General features: G+C 38.8%; 1 long non-coding RNA gene across 1 annotated transcript in view; it reads right to left on the minus strand.

Annotated features, from left to right (window-relative positions):
- LOC106730010 overlaps positions 1 to 17,544 on the minus strand; it is a 357,525-nt gene that overhangs the window by 254,635 nt on the left and 85,346 nt on the right. Inside the window, exon 4 of the long non-coding RNA XR_004313870.1 lies at positions 12,110 to 12,270. This is a non-coding gene — a long non-coding RNA (uncharacterized LOC106730010). The remainder of the gene's footprint in view (positions 1 to 12,109; positions 12,271 to 17,544) is intronic.

Consider the following 17,544-nt stretch of genomic DNA (forward strand, 5'->3'; position numbering starts at 1 on the left):
AAAGGCAGGAGAGATCTGGGTGTTTGGGGGGAGGGGTAATAGGAGGTAAAGGAGACAGAGAAATGGAACAGAGAAAGTCACACCATGCTGAGGACAAACACTGAGAACTAGTATGAATGATCAAACTGAATAACAAGGAGTAAAGGAATGGAGCCCAGGAAGGACAGACAATGACCAAAAATTAAAAAAAAAAAAAAAAAAAAAAAAACTCAAGGAGACCATTAACAAGGGCAGGAAATGCTGAACAGTTTTGGAAACAATTTGAACGCTATCAAAAGCAAACCCACAGGGCCTTTCTGCACCTTCAGCACCTCCGGCTGCTAAGCAAGTTACAGTAAAATCCAGAAGTAGGGCAGAACAGCTCTGCGTGGGAGTTCAAACCACGTCAGCTCCAGGCCCCGGGGGGATTGCCCCGGGGGCACAGCCAGGGACCTTTCCAAGGTTTGCGAGCTGTAGCAGCAGCAGGCAGGGAGGGACAGTGTCCCAGTGGGGTCAGACAACTGAAGCTGCTGGCCCGTCTTTACTTGACAAGTCTGGAGGGACTCACGGGAATGTTGGAGGGGCTTGTAAGAGGAAAAACAGAAAGTGAAGTTAACATACAGGCAGCAGCTTTATGATGCTATGGCTTCAAATATGACTTAAGCGAAGCTTTGAAGGGTAGGAAGGATGTCAGTGAGCAGAGAGGGATGGAGAGGGTATTTTAGGAGGGGAAACTCCCTGAGCAAAGACTCTAAGGCAGGAATTAGCATGCGGTTGTGTGTGTGTGTGCGCGCGCGCGCGGCGCGCATGCATTTGTGCAAGCAGTGGGGAGAACCAAGGAGGGCCACCCCTGCTTGTCCTGGGAAATAAAAGGGGACTGGATTTTATATATATATATATATATTTATTTATTTATTCCCAGCCAAGTTTGGACTGAAGTTCTGCTTGAAGTGTACCATTCAGATCACAGCATCATTTTAACCAGATGGAACCTCAGAGATCCTCATAGACTCCATAAAATGGGACCAGTGAGTGTATGTGACTTGATCAAGGAAGTGTGAGAAATAAGAGCTATAGCACATTTTCTGTTGTTAAATGCTAAAGAAATGAAAAGATGATGTGATTTGTTATTAGGACATTATTTGACAGGTACTAGGCTCCGCTCCATCCCCCACTTCCTGCCTGCCTTCTGTCCTTGCTCCATCTTTCCATCACTGCTTATACCAACTGAATGCCAAGCACAGTGTAAACTCACACGACTGACATGATCCTCACTGTCACGGACCCTGCATTCTACTGTGAGAGGTGAGAGGGTGTTCACTGTGGAGCAGGAAGGGGCAAGGCTGCCTAGGACTGGTTCAATAAACTGGGCCTGACTCTTTTGTCCCGAGTAAAAAGAAATGGAGTGGTTTGTACTCAGTTTTCATTTCTAGCTCCTGAGTACATTTCTAATTTGTCATAAAGTTAGCTAAGTTTAACAAGAATTAAAACAATGTAAGTAGTTTATAGATTAGTAAACTCAGTGACAAAACATGTGGGAAAGTTTCAGCCTTTGTAATAAAGAACATAATTTAAAACAAGTGTGAAGCACTACTGCATAGTTACTGACTTGATGTAAAAAAAATTACTGAATATCAAGTCATACATTTACAGGACATAAAATAATGAAGTAGTTCAATCACCTTGGAGAGCCATCTGGCAGTATTCATATAGTAAGAGCTATAGGATTTGTCGTATCTTATGATTTAGTCTTCTCATTTTGACCAATATATCTCAAGAAAGGAGTCTACAGAAATACTTATTGAAATGTCAACAGATGTAACAATCCAAGTCCTTTTACATGATTGAAAAGGTAAAGAGAAAACAGGATTTTAGGATCCTATCAAGGGGCTTCCCCATCCTGTTACAACAGGAACAGCTCACGGGGAGGGTCACCAAGGCTCATGCACGTGGGGGAAATCAACACTGAACCTGCGTTCTTCCTGAGGCTGTTATGCAGACAATAGTTCTGGCAGCTGTAAATGGGTGTCCCCCTGGGGAAAGGGTTTGGGGTTCAAATTAGTCTGAAGAAGGTTGAAAAGTACAAAGAGAAAAAGATTTTGTCCCATAGGATTCTATGTTCTGTGTTTTTCTGAGAGGTGAAATTCCACAGAAATTTTTCATCAATTTACTTGATAAAGAAATCCTGTTTGCTGGAAGCATCTGGAGAGTCAGTGGTGTATAGAAGACACTTGGGGAAACACTGAAGTTTGTTTTTAATTAACTCTGTAAGAAAACATTCAATAAAACTAAACAAAAGCTAACTGCATTATTCAGTTCTGTCCTCCGATCCTTATTATTTTAATAGTCATCGTACACATACTATTTTATGCTGTTACTTACTTCACATTATCATCATTTCTAATATTGACACAGTTAAATAGATAATTACATACCTACGATTTTGAAATACCATGAAGCACATGCCCATGCTCAATTCAATGACAAATGTGTAATATTACTGTTTAGGATCTGCCGTTCTCAACATGCCTCTTATGTAGAAACATCTCAGGGATAAAATACATTCCCATCAGTGATAGTGGCTTATTTTGGTGATTGTTTCAGAATGCTCTGAGTGAGGGTGGTGAGATGGGGAAGGTTGTAATTGTGAGGAAAGTCATACTTGGTTTTCACTGGCACTCCCCACCTTTTACTTGGAAATCACTTAGACCCTGTGAATTAGATACAGTTCTAATCCTTAAGAAGCTTACCAAAAAAACCCATCAGTTACACACACACACACAAAACTTTAAGGCTGGATGTGCAATAAAATTATGCCACTAAAAAAAAGAAAAAGGTACTCGGAGGTTACACAGAGAAGGAAGACTATTTCTGCTTGGGAAATCTGAAATTCATTTTAAGGAAGATACAGCCTTTGCCTTGTCCCTTTTCTTCACCTGGTAAATCCTAATTCATCAGCAAGTGTTACAGGTACCACTTCCAAAAGCTAACGATAAAGAACACCTATTGAGTGCTTACTGTGTGCTACGGACTTTATAAAGTGCTTTATAAGTATTAATTTATTTAGTACTCACAATATTTCTGTAAGTAGAAAGCATTATTCTAATTGCACAGAGAAAGAAACTGAGGCATGATGAAGTCAAGCTGCCAAAGTTCCCACAACTCGTAAGTGTGATGGCAGGGATGATGAACCCCAGTGGTCTCCATTCTAGAACCTCCATCTCAGTGTCTATGCCACCCCGCTCCCTAGCTCAGAGCCCTCTCCTCCTCCAGTCCGCCCTGTCTGCCCTAGGCGAAGCCCCCTCATCTTCAGGTGGACCTCTGCAAAGGCCTCCTAAATGTTCTTATTGCTCCCACTTTCTCTCTTGGTGAATCCATTCTCCCTACATCGTCCTGAGTGATGGTTCTAAAATATGAATCAGGTCTCCCTCCTCACCTGCACTAAAACCCAAACTTCCTGTCATGACTGAGTAAACAGCTCTGAGTGACCAGGTCACTACTCAGCTTTCCAAACCCATTTCACACCCGGTTCCAGGCACTTCGGCTTCTTTCCCATCCCAGAACTTTCCATCCTCAGGGACTCAGCATATGGCCTTCTCTGCCTGGGGAGTTGGTAGACCCAGACGAGTCTCTGCCTCCATTTCTACACTGCTTAAGCAGGGACAGTAAACACCTTTCCTAACTATGTTTTACGGGGTAAAACACTGAGTGAACACTAAGTAACAATCACATACCAAACACCGTGTGCACCACCATGAGAGGAAAGAGAGGGAATAAAATATTCCAGCTCCTGGTTCTGCCCGTGAAAATCATTTGAAAAATTTCTTAAAAATCCATAATGTACTTTGATGAATGAAGGAAATGTGGTAAATACATACAATGGAATAACAGTCATCCTTAAAAAAGAAGGAAACCCTACCACATCCGACAACATGGGTGAACCTGGAAGACGTTATGCTACGTGAAATGAGCCAGTTACAAAAGGACAAATACGGCACGAATTCACTTATCTGAAGGATCTAAAACAGTCGAACTCATAGAAACAGAGAGTAGAATGGTGGTTGCCAGGTGTGGGGGAAAGAGGGAAATGGAGAGTTGCTGCTCAACGGGTATAAAGTTTCAGTTCTACAAAATGAATAAATTCTAGAGATCTGCTGTGCAGCACTGCGACGGGAGTTAACGATACCGCACTGTGCACTTACACATTTGTTAAAAAGGCACATCTCATGGTAAGTGTCCTTACCAGGATAAAAAAAAAAAAAGCAGGCATTTCAGAAAAAAGGAAGACGGGTAATACAGGTACTAATGAACATGTACTATATAATTCTAATTTTCATTAAGATTATTATATATTCACATAAAAATATATCACAGGTTGATGTTTCAAATTCTTAAATGAAAGCAAACCTATACTATATATATATATATGTATATGTGTGTGTGTGTGTATGTATATATATATATATATATATATATATGAGGAACTATTACCTGATGTATCCTAAATTACCTTCTGGAAGCAACACCAGATTTAGCTTCAGGAGATCAAGATGCTGAAAATAACTGTTAATGACTAGAGGACCTGGAGAAGTTACTTAACCTTCCTGGGTCTCTTCATTTATAACAAGAGATTACAATCGATGACTACTAGCTTTCTTCCCAAATTTGAGTATCTATGGATTCAAGATTTTAAAAATGCTTTTGTGATGCTAGATTCAAATGTGCTATGGGACAGCTCCCCTTCACCTTGGTCCTGGTTCCATCCAGCAAGGAAGTCTGATCAGCTGTTGTAAAAGTTCCCCAACCTCCCCTCTGTGATAGGTACATTCCATCCAATACAAGGTGTCTGTCTTGGTCAGCTGGGCTGCTAGAGGGTTTTTTCAGCATAGCAGGTGTATGGCTGGGAAAGGGATGATATACTTACACCAGTCCCAGAGTCAGAAAGTAATACTGTTTACTACCTGTCTAGATACTAGGGGAATTTAAATGCCAAAGCAGCTCATTCACAAACAATAAACACCATCTTTAGCAGCTGCAATTAAAAAAAAATAACAATAGCCACAGACTGGGTGGCTTAAACTGCAGACATTTATTTCTCACAGTTCTGGAGGCTGAGAAGTCCAAGGTCAAGATAACAGCAGACTCAGTTCTTGGTGAGGGCCCTCCTCCTGGCTTGTAGACAGTCACCATCTCAACTCACATAGGCTACGTGTGCTCACACAGCCTTTCTCGGGTACACGAAGAGAGAGTGCTCTCTCTTCCACTTCTTACACAGTAATCCTGTCGTGAGGGCCCCACCCTCATGACCTCATCTCAACCTAATTATCTTCCAAAGGCTCACCTCCAAACACCATCACATTGGGATTCAGAGTTTCAGCTAATAGATTTTGGAGGGACACAAACATTCAACCCATTAAAAGTGTTTCTGTCCAACGGCACCAAAAGTCAAAACATTCCCAAGAGCACGTGGAACCCTCATGGTCTCAGGGAACGTGTCCTACACGAAACTCTTTCCTGCTCTTCCTCCTCCTCTCAGGAGCATAACATTGGAAGCTCAAAATAATTATCACAGAAAAACAACATCAAACTTTCATTTTCCAAGCGAGTCACCACAACAAACACACATTCTGGCCTTGGGCTTTGAAGAGTTCCCTTCATTTCCTCTGTTACTGGCTATCAGTGGGTTTGGGTATGACACACCTTCTTTCTCACTCACAGCCTTAAAGGTAAAGGGTACAGAGAGAGAGGGAGACTCACAAAGCGATGACTCATTTTTGCATCTTTTGGTATTTGATCAAATGCCAACAGATGGCAAGAGATAAATAAATGAGTCTTCAATAATGGGCTATGTGGAAACCAGTAACATTATGGGTGATTGTTCAAGTTTCATTATTAATTTACTTCTTCCTAAAATTGTAAATAAATGTGGTATAACAGGCAAAGGACACAATCCTAACACTTTCCGGGAGTGGAGAGAAGTCGCACTTTTCAGCTCCATGTGTCACTTACTCACACACATACAAGTAAGAGATGCGATAATAACTGTTCACCATGAAACCTTAGTGTTTCACATCACCATGGCAAAACGTACATTATTCATGTAACAAACTATGAAATGAGTCTATTTCAAAATGCATTTATTTTTTTTTCCTTAAAAGCAGCACAAAGGGGAAAATACTTTCTAAAAGGGCCCAGATCAATATCCTACACAACATAACTAGGATACAGAGTTAGAAGGAACCTGAGAGAATCCAGCCCTCTCATTTTATAAAAGCAGCAAATTAGAGTTCAAAGACAAATGACTCGCGCAGGACAACAGAGCCAATGCACAGTCATGCCACAATGAGTTGGGGTCCCTGGAGCCTCATCACAAAGCCCTTTGCAGCACCTCTGATGCCTCTGGAAGCCATGGTCTCGGCGCTCCTAACCTTTATGCCCCTGGATTATGACAATTAGAGAAGAGACAGAGGATGGAATAGCAGTCCTCCTTTATAAGCATAGTATCAAGAACGTAATAGGCACTTACAAGTATCTGTGAAATATATTTAAAAAAACTTCGTTATATTGGACAAAAAATTCTGAGCTTAAAAAAAAAGTTGCAAGGAAGAGAACAAGCAGGATTTTTCTACATTTTCTTTGATATATTTTAAACTCTGTATGAGCTGGGACTATGTCATTTGTTTCTTTTGGCACCTCCAAATCATAGTACAAGAAATTTTGCTACCAAGGCCTATTTTTGATTCTGATATCAGAGCACACAATATCTAAAATAATTGTTGTATTGCTTCTTGGGGTGGTAAGCTGTCTGGCAGATGAAGTTTTGTCGCTGTTAATAGTTTTGTTAAGATGTATTCACATACCATACAATTCACTCATTTAAAATGTACAACTCAGTGACTTACCATGTAGTACAACCATCACCCCAGTCACATCACCCCAAAAAGAAACCTCACATCCCTTAGTCATCACCTCCACCCCACCAACCCCAGGCCCCAGCCCTCGGCAACCACTATTCTGCTTTCTGTCTCTACAGATTTGCCTATTCTGAACTTTTCATATATATGGAGTCACACTATATGCAGTCCTCTCTGTCTGGTTTCTTTCACTTCACAAAATGTTGTCAAGGTTCATTCACATTGTAACATGTATCAGTACTTCATTCCTTTTTACAGCCAAATAATATTCCACCATCTGGATACATCACATTTTGTTTACCCATTCATCAGTTGATGGACATTTGGGTTGTTTCCCCTTTTTGACTATTCTGGATAATACCAATATGAACATTCATGAACATATTTTTTTGCAAGGACATAAGTTTTCATTCTATTGGGTATATATCTAGATATGAAACTGCTGGATCATTGGCAGATAGGACTTTATTCATGGAAATATTTTAGTTAGCTGGGTATTTGTTATTACATATTCAGGAAATAGGACACACAAATTCGAACAAGATCTGTCTCATATAAATTGTTACCAAGCCTAAGGGAGGAATTTATCGTCTTGGTTGCCCTGGCTCTAAGTCCAGGGCCAGTCCTTGCCATTTTCCTATTGCAGACCACCCCACATTTCCCTGGCACACCTCTCCCTCTACTCAGCCAATCCAATGGATGATTCTGAAAACGCATACTTAATATTGGGAACTTCACTTTCCCTTTCATAGGGGAAAAAAATCTGTATCTATCTATCTATCTATGTCACCTCACACTTTCTCAGACAGGTTCTTAAAGACACTTGAGCCACCTGGATAATCTCAACAAAACTTTACATTCTGAAGTCTGAAGTAAAAGTACTAATTGCTAACTAGCAGATTGTTTGTGGTTAAATGTACAAAACAGCAGAGATAAAATTTACGTGCTATAGAGATACAATCCTCTCCAGACTCAAAGTGAACTCCAATTTGGGTCCACTTTATAAAATCTAGAATACGGCCTTACTATTTTTAAATTGTAACAGAATTTTATATACATTTGTTTTCAAAAATCTAGTCATACGTTTGACTTAATTGATATTTGGTTCTTCATCAGCAGGACAACTTTCCTGCAATGTGCAGCCTTGTTAATTAGGCAAAATAAGATCCACGTCTTATGCTTTATATCTGCTTTATGACATAATTTCCAGGAACTCACTGTGGTGAAAACTGGGGACTTTCTGCACCAGTGTGTTGGACTGCATCCTCCTCGACCTCACCATCAACAATGTTGATGATGACTCTCCAGTTGTGTTCTCAAGGTAGCACTGGCAGTGGTGGCCAGACTCTCAGGAACCTACTCCACCAGAAAGTACCTGATGGTGATAAGATTGTGCTCTTCCTATCTCTCTCTTCAGAGAAAAATTAAAGGTCTTTGTTAACTGTTACTTACCAGGTTCATTTAAGCCCCTGGCTGTTGATCTTCCAAATCTGACAATTCAACTGAAAAGTCAGGCACTTTTCTTTGTGTTTAATGCTCTGAATGGCAGATTAAGACCCAGTTGGTTCCTAAACTCTTAGCTCAATTATGTTATGACTTTCACACTAATTATAACCTCAGTGCTTTCTCAGTTATAAACATGTCAAATATAATCAGTCCCATTTTATCACTCATGGTCAGGATTATCACATTCAATTCAGAGGTCATGTGATACTTGGAAAGATGATGACTTTGGAATGTCTAAACTCAACCCCTGGCTATTCTATTCTCAAGATGAGTAGTTTGGATAAATCACAATCTACCGGAACCTCAGTTTATTCTCTAATAAATTGGAGGTAATTATAGTATGGCAGAGACAAAAGATGTATTCACCAAATCCTATCTTATTTCCTTTCACCCTAATCAACAGAAAGACTACATTTCTCAGCCTTCCAAGGAATGAGCTAGAGGCCATTAGCAATAGGATGTGGACAGGGAGATTTGATCTTTTAAAACATCCCATGGGGACTTCTGGCTCTGGCTCCTCAAGCTATGGTAAACTCAGAAGCCATGTGTTGAAAGTATTCCATGTTTTCATAGATTCTACATTTGTCTATGTGGTATCAATTGAATCAGAACCAAACTAATGGCCAATTACACCCCCTCTGTGATCCAGCTTTCAAGAGCACACACAAAAAAATTGTGTCACAAATTCTACAACCAATCCCATATTCATATCCCCAACTACCTTTTCTATCTAATTCTCACAGACCAAGACAAGATTTCTGCTGTCTAAAATCACTCAGGGCCAGGTACCAAGGAACTAGAGACCACTGCGATAGCCCAGGACCCACCAACATTATTGAGAGCAGTCCTAAAGCAGCTTCCCTGCCCTGCCCTGCCTTTCCCATGAAAACACCATCAAGGCTCTGAATCTATGCTTTTCCCCTTATTCCTACTTCCACCTCCAAACTAACTCTGGTCTTTCCCCAGGTGGCCCTGCTTGGAATGTCATGCCTCTTATTTCTAGGGGAACTGAGAGTAACAACAAACTTTTCTTTCAACAGCATTGATCTCTTACATTGTCACTCAGTCACCTATATAAATTAAGACCCAGGCACAAATCAAGATGATGGCCTCATAAGATGAAGAATCCTTCCTGACCAGCATTGGACTTTGCATGACTGGGTGATAAATGTTTGTCTGGCTAAACTGCTGAATTTCTAGGGGAATCTGTTACTACAGCTTACCTGAACCTGTCCTCAGATTTCAGGTGTCTTTTAATGATTAGGAAAAAAGTTAATGTGTGTAAACTACCTAACAGTTCATGGTACAAAGTAGAACTCAAAAATTGGTACTTGTTATGATGATGACTCAATAAAAATGTCTAAAAGTAATGTATGAAAATTAAGCAAGTATGATCTGTTTATTTTCCATCAAGTGAAAATAACAAAACAGATTTTTCCCAAATATGGAACATATGTTTGAAACATTGACTTAAAACAGATTGTGGTGTACCAAAAATGCACTTTGGCAATTTGTTCAAAGAGATAGGGAGTCACCCTCCACAGAAACTGGAAACAAGAACAAAAGACCTGACTCTTCTTTGGGAAGGGCGCTCCCTGGGCTAGACATCACAGACAGAAAACAAGAATGAATTCAAATGAACACCTATATCAAAATACAAGGGCAGATGCTATAAATAATGGGCATTGCTTACCCAGGAAGTTTCTTCTGACGTGGACAGTCTACATGGCCAGGAGGATTTATTTATTAAGAGGTGGTTAATGACGCATAACGAGCCACTGAGTTTGTATAACTTTTGACAGTTTACAAAGCACTCCCACAAACATTCGAATAAGAGCCATATGAAGTGATAGGAGAAGTCATGTGCTATTAGTATACAAAAGAGGAGTCCCTTGTGTGCAACAGCAAATGACTCCCCCTGCCCACTTCATATGCTACTTCCAGAACTTAAAAATAATATTTACTAACAGTCAGGACAAAGTTAGAGGCGTTAGGATCCGTACAAGTAATCTACAAACTTGCTACTCACAGCTTATCTATGGACCAGCCACACTGATATCACCTAGAGCTTGCTAGCAACATGGACTCTCAGGCCCTATCCCAGACCTACTGAGTCAGATTCTGCAGTTCCGCAAGATGCCCAGGTGCTCATTATGCTCATTAACACTTGAGAAGCACTGCTCTACAAGGGTGTTTATAATTGTGCACCTGAGATTTAGGAACTTCTGAATTAAATCAGGGAAAACAGCATGAAGACTTAGGAGACTAAAACACGATTGCAGCTAATAAATCTGAAAACCAGCCATTTTAGTGTATTTTATCTGAAAGTGAAAACTATTCATGGGAAGGGAGACAGGCTACTTGGAGTCTGGGAAACAGAAGCCCTAAAAGCAACAGTTTTGCCTGTGTCTTCTGTGCCATTTGATAAAGATAGTTCTCACTGACCAACATATATGTTTGCTCTAAGATGATGGATGCATTTGGTCATCAAAGTTGAACACCCTACGTAATACCTTCATAATCTAATTTTATGTTTTTCATTTGACTTTCTGATTATAATTTTACTTCCCATCTCATGTAGTTTTTCTTCATGGAAAGAACTGACCAAATAATTAGACCAAAACATTCCAGATCTCTAGCACACTTGTACCTTCCACTATAGCTTAATATATTGGCTGCCTAGTTTTAAAATCAGTTAACTGTGAGTGGTTAGGACAAACAGGTCTACCTGAGTCTACTATGAATGCACTAATAAACTTTGTTTTTCTGGACACTGATGACCACTTCCTAGAAACACGGCTGTGTGAGGTTACGGTGGAAGGGCAACATGGTATGTCTGGACAATGACAACAAACATTTATTAAGCACTTAAAACAAATAAATGTTTGCCTCTATTAAGTAATTGAATTCTCATAAGTCATATATTATTTTCACCATTTCACAGGTGAGAAAACAGAGGCACAAAGTCATTAAGTAACTTGACTAAATTATAAGGTGACAGAAATAAGGTTTTAATCCAGGCAGTCTGGCATCAGAGCCACCTCTCTTGACCACCTTGCAATATTTCTTCCAGCCTGTCTCAATAATTGTTAACATACTGGCCTCTTCCTCTCTATCTGCCCTGCTCATTCTTTTTGGGTTATATTCAAAAACATTAACAGACCTAAAGTACCAGTAACTAGAGCTCTTGATATAACCAAGAGATTAAAGCTCCAAGCCTTAGTAAGTGACTCTTCTCCTTATGTGGCTGAGAATGCTCCCCTGGGGCTTACAGGTTAAACTGCAGATATGCTAAATCCTAAAAAGGTATTCTCTACTTTGCACTTCCTTGGATTTGCTTCCCCTGGTCTTGAGAGTGGAATGGTACAGAAGCCAAGGCTGGACAGGGCTGGGAAAGGGGCAGGAGACAGAGCTGTGGTGGTGGCAGCTTAGGCAAAGATAAGTCTAATTAACTTGACAAGCAGCACTATTGAGGTTTGAGCCAGGAGTTCTATGGAAATGCTAAATGTGCTTTGCCTTACCTGGACCTTCATTCATTTATTTCTCTTGGGACCATCCCAAGAAATGGCTGTAGCCACAACGAATTCACGGATTTGCAACCCTAGATCTCTGGCCAAATACCAGTACTAACCACATGACAAACACAACAGAAATAGCATGTCATTTTACAGATTAAAAAAACTGGTAATCTGTGGAATGAAGATCTTTACCTCTATTCCTGAGATGGGCAGAATGGACCTGGAACAAGTTCTCTATGGTGTCTCCTAGAATCTTGTAGTTCTCTGCTACAGATGACTAGGATTGTCCAGTGACTTGTCCACAATTGTGACATTAGATCAATGATTTGCAGTCTTTTCTCTGCCCAGCACACCTATCAGAAACAACACATTTCTGTCGGTTACAGTAACACTTCAAATGAGATTTGTGTAAAACTACAGATCTTCCTTAACTTCTTTGGGGTTACATCCTCATAAACCCATCCTAAACTGAAAATATCCTAAGTCAAAAATGCATTCAATACACCTAACCTACTGAACATCATAGCTTAGCCTAGCCTACCTTAAATGTACTCAGAACACTTACATTAGCCTATGGTTGGGCAAAATCATCTAACACAAAGCCTATTTTATAATAAAGTGTTTGACTAGCCCACGTAGTTTATTGAGTACTGTACCAAAGTGAGAAGGAGAATGGTTGAATGGGTGCAAAAGGGTTGTAAGTATACGGGTTGTTTACCCTCACGATCCTGTGGCTGAAGTGGAGCTGTGGCTCCCTCCTACTACCCAGCATCATGAGAGTACTGTTATTGCCTATTGCTAGCCTGGAAAAAGATCAAAATTAAAAATTCAAAGTAAGGTTTCTACTGAATTCATATCGCTTTTGCAGCATCATTAAGTTCAAAAATTCTAAACTGAATCATGATAAATTGAGGACGATCTATACACATCCCTGGCTCCCTTCAATACAAAATAATGAAGTCATGTTGCTCAGTACTTTTCTGATGCATTTGGAAACATGCTAAATACATGTCACTGTTCTAGGGGTTAAAAAACAGTTTAGTAAAAATGGGCAGCAGTGTGAGATTTCAGTATAAGCTTAAACTGAGAGCAAACACTTAACTAGTTCTAACATGTTTAATTCCTAATAAGTGGGTTTCTCCTTCTTTCCCTCCTGGTTCTTGGCAACATCAAAGAAACAAAGATTAAACAGGCAATAATTAATAACTGCAGTGATTTACCTCATTCTATGTTAGAAAAGTAAAGTAATTTAGTTTGTTATTTATCTATAATTTATTTAACCAATCTCCCAATGTTTCTAAATATTTGTCATCTATCTATTGATCTATCTAATTTACAGTTATCTAGAAAACACTTAGGATAACTTCCCAAGAGTCAGGAGGGACTGGTTTGCATGTGATCACCTCAGCAATGAAAATACTAGCATTTCGTGTTAACTAATTTCTTTGCAAATATTGATCATGGTGATTGATGGGCTCATTTCCTCTTTATAAGGAATTGTACAAGCTTCTAAGTATGTATTTGCTTAATTTTTTTTTTTTAGAAACTAGATTTAGAATTCCCACAACATGCAAAGTTAAACAACTCACCTCTTTTAAATTTGACCTAAAGTATCAAAAGGTTTGTAGAAAATGAATTCATTTCTGACAGTTTATTTTCTGCATTTCTGAACTACTGCTTATTTTTTCAAAGATTTAATATTTTAAGAAGCATAAAAATTACTGATTTATGTGCAGAGTACAAGACACTGTGATGAACTGTAAAAGATATGTCCATGAAACATTAAGAGGATACCAGATAGTTCACCACATCAAAATGAGACTCAACAATAGATATGTCTGTTTTTATGCCAATCCCACATTGTTCTGATTACTATAGCTCTGTAGCATTGTCTGAAGTCTGGGAGGGTTATTCCTCCAGCTCTGTTCTTTTTCTTCAGTATTGCTTTAGCAATTCTGGGTCTTTTGTGATTCCATATACATTTTAGGACGTTTGTTCTAGTTCTGTGAAAAATGTCATGTCATTTGATAGGGACTGCATTAAATCTGCAGATTGCCTTGGGCAATATGGCCATTTTAACAGTATTGATTCTTCCAATCTGAGAGCATGGGATGAATTTCTTAAATCAATGTTTTGTAGTTCCTCATGTATAAGTTTTTCACCTCCTTAGCCAGATTTATTCCTAAGTATTTTATTGTTTTGGATGCAATTTTAAAAGGGATTGTTTCTTTATTTTCTTTTTCTGCTATTTCATTGTTAGTGAAAAGAAATGCAACTGATTTCTGTATGTTAATCTTGTATCTTGCTACCTTGCCAAATTCTTTTATCAGCTCTAGTAGTTTTTATGTGGAGCTTATAGGGTTTTCTATATACTAGTATCATGTCATCTGCATATAGTGACAATTTTACCTCTTCTCTTCCAATTTGTATTTGTATCCTTTTTATTTCTTTTTCTTGCCTGATTGCTGTGGCTAGGACTTCCAAGAATACATTGAATAGAAAATGGACATATGGGTCAATGGAACAGAACAGAGGGCCCAGAAATAAACCCACAGAACTATGGTCAATTAATCTCTGACAAAGGAGACAAGAATATACAGTGGAGGAAAGACAGTCTCTTCAGCAAGTGGTGCTGGGAAAACTGGACAGCAGCATGTAAATCAATGAAGTTAGAACACTCCCTCGCACCATACGCAAAAATAAACTCAAAATGGCTTAAAGGCTTAAATATAAGACAAGACACAATAAACCTCCTATAAGAAAACACAGGCAAAACATTCTCTGACATAAATCTTAGCAGTGTTCTCCTAGGGCAGCCTACTCAGGCAATATAAATAAAAGCAAAAATTAACAAACGGGACCTAATTAAACTTATATGCTTTTGCACAGCAAAGGAAACCATAAGCAAAACAAAAAGACAACCTATGGAATGGGAGAAAATATTTGCAAATGATGCAACTGACAAGGTTTAACTTCCAGAATATATAAACAGCTCATATAACTTACTAACAAAAAACCAACTAAATACAAAAATGGGCAGAAAACCTAAACAAGCAATTCTCCAGTGAAGACATACAAATGGACAATAGGCACATGGAAAAATGCTCAATAGCTCTAATTATCAGAGAAATGCAAATCAAAACTACAGTGAGGTTATCACCTTACACAACTCAGGATGGCCATCATTCAAAAGTTCACAAGTGATAAATTCAGGAGAAATGTAGAAAAGGGAACTACACTGTTGGTGGGAATGTAGTTTGGTGCATCCGTTAGGGAAAACAGTATGGAGATTCCTCAAAAAGCTAAAAATAGACTTACCATATGATCAGCAATCCCGCTGCTGGGCATATCAGGAGGGAACTCTAATTTGAAAAGATACGTGCATCTCAATGTTTTTAGCAGCAGTATGTACAACAGCCAAGACATGAAAGCAACCTAAATGTCCATTGACAGATGACTAGATAGAGAAGCTGTGGTAGATTTATACAAAGGAATACTACTCAGCCATTAAAAAGGAAGAATGCCATTTGCAGCAACATGGATGGACCTGGAGATTGTCATACCAAGTGAAGTAAGCCAGAAAGACAAAGAAAAATACTATATGATATCACTCATAGGTGGAATCAAAAAAGGGAAAAAAGAGGACACTAATGAGCTCTTCAACAGAAACAGACTTGCAGACATAGTAAACAATCTTACGGTTACCCGTAGGGAAACAGGGTGGGAAGGGATAAATTTGGGAGTTTGAGATTTGCAAATGTTAGCCACTATATATGAAAATAGATTTTAAAAAATTTCTTCTGTATAGCATGGGGAACTATATTCAATACCTTGAAATAACCTTAAATGAAAAAGAATATGAAAACAAATATATGTATGTATATGCATGACTGGGACATTGTGCTGTACACCAGTAATTGACACATTGTAAGTGATTATATTTTAATAAAAAAGATAAATAAAACTCAACAAGAATGGAGTTGGTAGAGAGTTTTGAAGGAGGGGGAAGTGCAGTTTTAAATGAGGAAAGCTAAATGCCATAAATTAATCAATTTAAATACCAGGTGAAGATGATCAATGTGTAAGAGCATACCATTAGAAGTAAGTTACAATTACAACAGCTGCAATGCCAGATATTCAGGATAAAAGTTAAAATCAATTCAGTGCATATAATCATTTTAATAACTGTTAAGATCAGCTAGAAAAAGTTCATGTTATACCTTGTATAACTATAAGCAAAGGTGAAATGAACAGTTTTACATTTATATTTATTTTGGTGCCAAGCAATTATTCTTTCAAGCTTCTAGAACTTCCTGAACCAGCCAAAATCGTTGCATTAAATGTGATCCATATCAGCAACTTGGCATGCAAGTTTGTGTGAGTTTCCTTTTCCACCAAGTGCCTATTTCCCAGGATACTGCTAACTCTGGGTATTTTTTTTTAACTAAAAATTTCCCTAACTGCTAAGCAACAAAATCATATCACATGATTTTAATTTTTTATTTTCAGTACAGTTGAATACATTTTTACATGCTCCTCAGACTTTCGTGTTTGTTTCAGAAATTTCCTGTTTATGCCTCCAGCCCATTTTTCCGTTAGAATACTCATTTTTCTCTTACTGACCTATAAAAGCGTTTATATATTCTGAGTATTTATATGCCATGTATGTTCAAGTATTTTTCATAATTGAAAAATTGCATTCTAATTTGTTAAAACAACTCTGGTCTATTGAAGGCCGAGTTAAAAATGATTTATTAGGCTCAGAGCAACAAATGTGTATCTAGCTGACCTCATATACTCATTGGCTTTCAATAGCTCTTCTTTTTACCTCGAAGGTAGAAGTCTCCCCAGGTTCACACCTGGGCCCTCTTCCTTTCTCTCCTTGCATATCTTCCTTCAAAAGTTCAGGTACTTCAGTAGTTTTCATAATTCTAAGCTGGTAACTCCTAAATCTATGTGACAGACCTTGACTCAGTCTACCTTATAAGCCAGTAGTATGGTTTCACCTGCCCGATGAACCCTTTCGTTAATATTTCATTCATTCATTCACCTACTCAAATGCATACAGAATCTCTTGAGCATACCTAGCAAATATGAAGTATTGTGACATTTCATCATCTCAAATTCAAAGATTTCAAACCAAAGTCACCTGCTGCCCCACAAACCATCCTTCCTCACCCATCTCCCTTTTTTGTTAATTGTATCCCCAAATTTCTGCTGTTTTATCTAAAAATGGCATGACTCCTTGCTCTCTGTTGTTACCACATGCAATCAACCTCTGTTCACTTTTCCTCTAATGGCTCAAAAATTAACTCTCCATTTTTCACACAACTGCCATTCTAGTCCAAGCCCTTATCGTCTGGCACCTGCTGAACTGCTTTAATTTCCCATTGGCCTCACTGATTCCCACCTGTTTCTCACTTCAGTCATATCTTGTGCTGGATTCCTCTTCTTACAGGATGGCTCTGAAAATGTTGCTCCTCTGTTCAAGATTCTCAAGTGCTTCCTCTGCCTAGGAAAATAAGCCCCTAACCCACCTGCCTCTCATTAGAAGCTTCTAGTAAGCTGATTCTACCTGTCCTAACTCACCTCCCACTACTCTGTCAGACACAATGTTTGCTTAGTGT

This window comes from Camelus ferus, chromosome 21, assembly GCF_009834535.1.
Source record: "Camelus ferus isolate YT-003-E chromosome 21, BCGSAC_Cfer_1.0, whole genome shotgun sequence".
Taxonomy (NCBI): Eukaryota; Metazoa; Chordata; class Mammalia; order Artiodactyla; family Camelidae; genus Camelus; species Camelus ferus.